This window comes from Melospiza melodia, unplaced genomic scaffold, assembly GCF_035770615.1.
Source record: "Melospiza melodia melodia isolate bMelMel2 unplaced genomic scaffold, bMelMel2.pri scaffold_47, whole genome shotgun sequence".
NCBI classification, from domain to species: domain Eukaryota; kingdom Metazoa; phylum Chordata; class Aves; order Passeriformes; family Passerellidae; genus Melospiza; species Melospiza melodia.
The window spans coordinates 27,136-34,642 of NW_026948793.1; the positions used below are offsets into that span (position 1 = coordinate 27,136).

General features: G+C 50.7%; 1 long non-coding RNA gene across 1 annotated transcript; it reads right to left on the bottom strand.

The window, feature by feature from the left end:
- Nucleotides 1-805: 805 nt before the first annotated feature.
- Nucleotides 806-2,514, bottom strand: LOC134413654 (uncharacterized). The gene is made up of 3 exons (XR_010026557.1): nucleotides 2,472-2,514; nucleotides 1,695-1,812; nucleotides 806-850 (listed from the first exon to the last, which is right to left on the bottom strand). It is a non-coding gene; the product is annotated as an uncharacterized LOC134413654 (long non-coding RNA).
- Nucleotides 2,515-7,507: the final 4,993 nt, after the last annotated feature.

The following is a 7,507-nucleotide window of genomic DNA, read 5'->3' on the forward strand; positions in this document are numbered from 1 at the left end:
CCTTGGTGGAAGTGGTGCCAGCAGATGGCAATGGGATTTTGTCCAACGGCACACCGAGCATGGGAAAGGTGATAAAGACAGTGGGATCAGTGAGTATTTGCACCTTACCAAGACAGAAGTTGCATTCCAGGAAGGAACTTCTCGTTCCACCATTTCGATGCCCACGATTCCCAAAGACCATATGTCCACTTTGGGGCCACATGGTTGGCCTGTCACCACTTCAGGCGCCAGCCACCCAGCAGCACCGGCCACGGAGCTCTGTCTGCCCTGCTCAGGGCTGAGCTGAGCAAAGAGGCCAAAGTCAGCTGTAGAGAAAACAACAACCCATGAAAGCCAGCTCCAATTAGGAAACCAAGCAAAAGAATTCCCCACTCTCGGGCTAAGAATGTGCTGTTGAATCTCCTGGAGAACTGTCCACGCTTGATTTCCTTGGGGCTTTAGCCAAGGGAGTATGGAATTGGCCACCTCCAAAAAAACCCAGGTTTCTTAATGCTGCTCAGAGCAGTGGACTTAATTCCCTTGAAGCTTTAGATTGTAGCTCCCTCTGTCTGGAAGGGACAAACACAGAGCAAGGCCACTCTTGACTGCTTGTGGTTCCTTATACCTCTGTGCACGTTGCAACTGTGCCCTCAGCTCGCAGCAGGGGTCCCTGCACTGCCACCAGCACCATTTTTGGGGAGCTGGCAGTCACACGAAGCAGCCCCACACCCACATCTCTGGAACGCTGCACCTGACCAAGAATATACTGACCCAGCTTGACAGAACCGTCAGTTCTGAGAAGGATGTTTCTGCTCTTCACATCTTGGTGGATGACGTGGTTTGAATGAAGAAATTGCAGTCCTTGCAGGCACTGAGAGAGAAAACAGAAACAGGAGGTCAAAAATGAGTGATGTGATTTCATCCCACAAGAAAGAAAACAAAGAACCTAAAAGATTCCCTCTCCAGGGGAATGGGGAGTAATGGCAGAACAGTAATGGCCACTGAGAGGAAGAGCTTGCTGCTCCAACACTTGCAGAGCAGGACCTTTCTGAGGAAAGGCACGTCAGCTTTTGAAAGAGCAACAGCACCTGCTGTTGTAGGCTGTCCCCTGCCAACCAGCCAGGACGACTCCTGCTGCAGTGGACCTGCTTTTTCCATGCAGAGGACAAAGGAGGGGTTTGGAAGGGAAAAGTCCCTCCCTCTGGTCTTTAGTGGATCACTTTTGGGTGGGAGGCTGCATGACAAAGATTTTCTTGCTGGCCTCAGCACAGGCTTGGATGTATCACACCAGTCACTTTCCAGAAGCAAAGAGCATTTTGGCTGCACTACTATCCTTTTCAGCTGAGGACTGTGAGAAAGGAGTCTTTTTTCTTTGCTGATCATTTCAAATCCTGCCACCAGCACCTTTGCTTTCACAGGCAAGGAATGCAGTGAAGACAGACTCCAGGCAAACATTTAGAGAGGCAAGGTGGAGAACAGCAAATACAAATACAAGAGACAGAGCTAGAATACAACGGCAGGAGATAAGAGTACTGGCACTGAGTACAGGGAGTGCAGGGGCACTGGCAGGCCTTTCCCTTGAGATGCTTTTACTTGCCCATAGAATAGCAGCAACACAGAAACAAAGCTCGGCACAGGAAATCACTCCAGCTCTGAGGCCCTGTTTCCCAGACAATGCTGCCCAAGCCCTTGGAAACACAGATGGGATTGCTGACCTCCCGACTGATGGCTGCCATCTCTTCTTCAGACAGGTAGGTCTGGCTGATGACATTGCTCAGAGTGCCTCCATCCATGTACTCCATAACCAGGGACAGTTCCTCACCCACAAGATAGCTGAAAGAAGGAAACAAGGGCGTGGAGATGAATGTACATGGCTAGGTTGCTGTTTGGAAAAGACGGGTTGACTCTTCAGATCCCTTTGAGACAAAGACAAAATAAAGGAATAGACATTCCCTCTTGTGCATTCCCTCTGTGCATTGTTTGCCATCTGTGCAGTCTCAAGGAGAAAGGTACAGCTGCGTAAAAGGAGATGTCTTAGATGGGCAGCAAGCAAAATGTGCAGTTTAGTAACAGCCCAGATAAAAAGCCTGTCATGCATGGTGTTTCTGGAAAAAAGCACCTAGTCTTCCTGGCATGCATAGCAATGGAAAACAGTGGCAACAATCCAAGGGAAATCCTTGTTAGTTTACCTGGATGTAAGAAGACACTTGAAAAAAATCAAGCTCCAAAACAAAGTGGTGGCTGTGAATATAGAGATCATTGATTTAGTAAGACAAGACTCATCCGGGTTTTTGAACAATTTTCCAATACCATGTGCCAGCAAAGACTCATGCAGACAAAATGCAATCTCTTCCCATCCACTGGAGATGAAAAGAGCAATAATAATTAGCCAATAATTACAGCTCTATTTTCTGCCAGTGACCAAAGTGGGATTTTACCTTGCATGTTTGCAATATGTGAACAAACATTCATAGGACAAAAGCACAACTCACCTGTCTAAACAGTTGACCAGGTTGGGATTCCTGTTCACCTTCATGACCATGAGTTCATTGACTTTTAGTTCCTTCCTCTTCAGTCCTTGAAGATGTATTTTCTTGATGGCCACCTAAAATGACATTGAAAATCAGTAACTTGAGAGGTGTGCAGCACAAGACCACAAGGCAAGTGGAGCGAGTGATTTTGCAATGACACAGCTGAGCTGTGCCAAACTGCCTTGTGATTAGGCAGTGCAGTAATTAGGAACTGACATTCCAACAGCCCATTTCTCTGCTCCCTTGGGAGCCAGTTACAGGACACGTGGGGCCACTGACATTTTGCCTTGACCACTTGGTAACAGCGGTGTCTCAGTTATCACCCACAAACCTCTGACCACACTCTCTGCTGTGTCATTTGGGATTCAGAAGAAGTAATCCTTGCCTTAATACTCTGTGGATACATCTTGGGCTATGGGCAGGGCTTAGGGCTTTCAGGGATGCCTTGCTGATCTCTCCCTATGTGCAGTTTCCAAGTGCAGAACTGCAGGTGGCTAAGGAACTACCAGTAACTTTCAGATGGATTTGCTGGCAGCCAGAAATGAGAATTCAGGACTCTGAAGCTGTAGCCCCAAAGAGCAGTGAGGTGCTCAAAGGTAGCGCCTTTGTTTTAGCAGTGGAGAGCTAGTGAGTGTGTCCTTCTCTGAAAGGAACCGCTGCCCTCCGTGCCTTCCTTCTGGCAGCTGAGGAGGACAAAGTCCCAAATGCGTTCTGTGGGCTGGCACCAGTCTGTGCTTCTTGTGCCTTTTCAGCACAGCTCTGCCCAAAGCTCCAGCCACAGCTCACACCAGAGGGGAAAGACCTCAAGTGCAGCAGAGTCTGCAGGGGCTGTTGACATTTACCTCTCCTCCTGTGGTAGTGTTGAGAGCTTTACAAACATCTCCAAAAGTCCTAGAACCAAAACAGAAGCAGAGAAAGGAGAAGCCATTTAGATCTTGCAGTGAAAGCCAGCCCACACAGGAGATCTGTGCTGCCAATGCCGCAGATCTGCAGGACACTGGAAGCATGGAGATGTCTCTGACAGTGCCTTCTGAGCACACTTAGAAATTCTGATCAGCACTGACCATCTGAGTCCAGTGCCTGAACACATTTGCAGCTTGTCTGACTTCACACTTGATACCTATTCCACCAGCAAAACGCCTGATGCAGTTTTGTACAATTAACATTGCTTGGACTCACCCACTGCCAATATTTTCAAGTTCAATGTATTTTAGAATAGGATTTTCCATCTTCACCATTCTCCCTGAGGGAAACAAAATGCAAGATGTTCACTTTAAAGCAGAGATCCCACCTTCTAGGAGATACAAAAGGCAGCCCCACTGTCTGGGGCTCTGAGCCCTCCCTTGGTGGACAGCTGGCTAACAACAACAGGAACAGGAACTGGAACAACAAGAGAAGAACAGCAGGCCCACAGCACAAGGGGCTGGCAGAGAGACTGATTTCTAGCATCCTTTGAAGGGAGAGACCTCTTGACAGCAGGCACACAGGGAAGCACAGGGAGATACATTCAGAGGAGACTGAGACCAGAAGAGAATACCTACCAAGGCAAGTAAGTTTGTCATCTAGAAACATTAAGGAGAGCTGGAACTAACAGTGCCTTTGTTTTCTTGGGAATAAACACTGTGAGATTTAGAAAAGGTTTCTTACTTGCTAAGATTAAATGCACCTGGACATCTGGAATCAATTCCGCTGAACAGATGCCAAGTTCAGAACAGGAGGAATATTGCCAAGTGTTCCCATCTTCTCCACCTTGCAGCAGTTTGCCAGAAGAATGCCTCTGTGTTTGTAAACCAGAGCAGCTCATGCTAGAACCAATCCCCACGGGGCTTCCAGCATCAGAACCCTCACCCTTTATGAGCAGGCTGAGCCCAAAGACGCCCTTGCCCGTGCCCCGCGTGAAGAACCGCGCCGCTTCTCTTCACCCTGACAGCGTGGATCAGTCTCTCCCATTGCACTCGCCCTCTCGGCACCGCACACGTCTCCATCTTCCCAACTCGGCACGGCGGGCACGGGACAGAGGACAGCAGTGCTCCTCAGGCGCCCCTGTGACACAGAGAGCTGCCCAGAGGAGATGCTGACCCTCTTGTGAGTCCAGGCCGTGCGAGGCAGAAGCCGGCCCAGAGCAGGGGCTGTGGCCTCAGGCAGCTCCGCGCTGCAGCAGCCGGGCAGCAGCAGGACACACCCAGCTAAGGAAGGCTCCAGCCTCTGCATTCCCACAGCCCTCAGGGGCAGGGCAGCGACCACAACAAGGCTGGCAAAGCCCAAGCATGAGCACTGAGAGGCACTGATGGGAAGAAGCCAGAGGGAGCCTGAGCCCCAGACAAGCTGTTGCCCCCATTCAAGACACAACAGGATGGGCTTTGAGATCAGCCACGCCGAGGCGCAGATCAGGGCCCTTTTTGTCCCAACAGGTGATGGTAGACACAGAATCCACTGGGCTCTGGTCTCAACCCTACCAGATCTTATCTGAGAGCACAGCACTGGCAGCTGTTAAGGGCAAGAAGCAGATTCATTGGGTTGTGCTGCAGAATCACAAAGGGCTTGATGTGTTCTCCTAGAGACTGATCTCAGCAGGGCTTCTGCCAGTGGCTAGGACTCAAGCAGTCACAGCCTTCTGCTTATCCAGGAACAATCCCTGCTTCTGCCTTCTGCAGAGAGGGAAGCTCAGGCAAACTCCAGCCAGTCTAAGCTGCCCTCAGAGGCAGCAGGAACACCCAGAGCTCTCTCTTGCTGCCTCGGAGCACTGCCAGCACTTCTGTGACACTAAACTGAGCAGAACCCTTTGGTACAGCTATGCTGACACGTGCACACAACACACTGTCCCTCAGATGAGAAAGATGCCAGACGTACTCTGCTGCTCCAGGGGAGTCACCCGCCGTCTCCTGTTGCTGAGCAGCAGCTGGGTCAGCACGGCAGGTGAACCAAGGGCTCAGGCTCCACTTCTTCAGCTGGGGAGCAAAGGCTCCTTGGGACGGCACTGCTGCTTCTGCAGCAGCTTCAGTGTCAGAGTCGGTGTAGATCTGAGACAAGAAATGAATTGATGTCAGGAAGATGTGGCAGAGATTGCCCTGAAATGCAAGAGAGATTGCCATTTGAAATGCAAGCCCTTAGGAAGCTGCTGTCAGCCACATGCAGAGCTCCTCAACTGGATTGCTTTGGATGTCCACTTGTGAAACCAAATGGTCAAAAGCAAAGGCTGGTTTTACTCGAGTTCATAGCCAGTTTCTTGTTCTAAAGGATGACTGCAGCAATGACTGCTCCACTTGCTCCCAAAGACTCCTTTCCCCCTCCTAGGTCTGCAGATACATTTGCAGCTCCTCATTCTAATGTTCTACCTCCTGCCATGAAATTCTCTTTTTCTGCACCTTCCTCGGGAGGTGCTTATCCTGCAGCATCTCTGGATGGTTCAGTGCCTGGGCCTCATGCCACCCTCGGGGCTCTTGGTTGCCCATCATTTGCTGGAACTCTCTGCAGGCTGCCTGGTAGGATGGCGACACTTCCACCTCAAGTCAAACAGAACAAAGCAGTCAGAGACTACAGCTTGTCCCCGTCAGCCAGGAGTCATCGACTGGGAAGAAAGGAAAGAAAAGGACAGGAGCATTCACAAGGGATACAGACAGCTTGTAGCTCGTATTCCAAATCTATGTGAGTGACCATGTTCACCTGCAAAAACACCTCAAGAAACAAGGCCACCTGGAAGAAGCCAGCAGGAGTTCATTCAGGTGACTGCTGGGTAAATGGCCAGAGCAGTAATGCCACTGCCTAGAGCATCATCTGAGATCCAGCAGAGCGGGAAGTGTCCTTGAGAGCAGCTCTGACAGAGGCCTCATCAGGATGGCACTCAGAGGCATCACCCACCCCTGCTGCTCTGCACTGGAAAGGCAAGGAGGGCAGAAACCACCCCTTGGGTGACTGCAGTGCCTAGTGCTATTTCACTCATATGCTTTTCTAGAGCCTTTTGCTCCTGAAGGAGGCAATTCATTTTCTCTTTGATGATTTTAATTTTTTCGTCTAGCCTCTTCTTCCTTACCTTGATCCTAGCCTCAGTTTCCTGCAGCTGTGCCTCCAGCTTTTCGTCAATTTTCTGTAAACAACAACGGAAAGGACTCTCTTTGATGAGTGGAGTGGCTGCCATTCCTTCATTCACCTGTTTTTGTTGATGGCCCCTCTGCATAGGGAGATTCTTCTCCTCTTGGATGTCTTCATTCCTCCTCTTCGCTGCCATGATGTCACTCTGAGCTTCAGGCATCTCTGCTTGTGGCTCTGCCTTGATGTTCTGTACACACAAAAGCAGAGCAAGTGACTGAGAGCTGCCATCAGGCTCAGCTTTTCCCTCTTTTAGCCTCAAAATCACATTTATTCAGCCCCTTCTTTCTGCTTCCCTACCCAGCTCTGTTTCCACTGTAACCATCCTGTCCCAGGGCTGATCTCTGCAGATTTCAAGTCTCTGTGCTTCCAGTTCCTGTGGGACTCCTGGCCTCCTCAGTCCCTTGAGCTCTGGTTTATGCCCCTCTTCCTGCCCTTCCCTCTGTGCCCTGGCCAGTCAGGCTCACCTGGCCATTCTCCTGTGGCTCTTCCACCTGCTGCCTGAGCTGCTCTTCCTGCTCTCGGGCAGGGAACAGCTCTCCCTGAGTCTGGCATGGCATCTCAGATGAGGCAGTGTGCTCCTGCTCTTTCTCTAGAAGCACCTGCACAGAAAGCAAGAGAAGATGGGTTTCAGCTTCCCATACGCTCTTTGTGGGTCAAGACTCACAGACTGCTGGGCTCACACGCTCCCAAAGCACTGTGCTGCTGCTCTCCTGGGTCGTTCTCTGCCCGAGGGGAGGAACAGATTCCAAAGTGACCCTGGCCCTACAATCAGGGGCCATCTGGGACTGAAGCTCCAGCAGCCTCTCAGGCAGCTGACAGGGAAGGGGTGGCATTTCTCAAGGGTCTGGTGAGGGCCTCCCTCTGCTTCCGCCGTGTCCTGTTTTTCTTTCAGTAGTGACTGACACCCT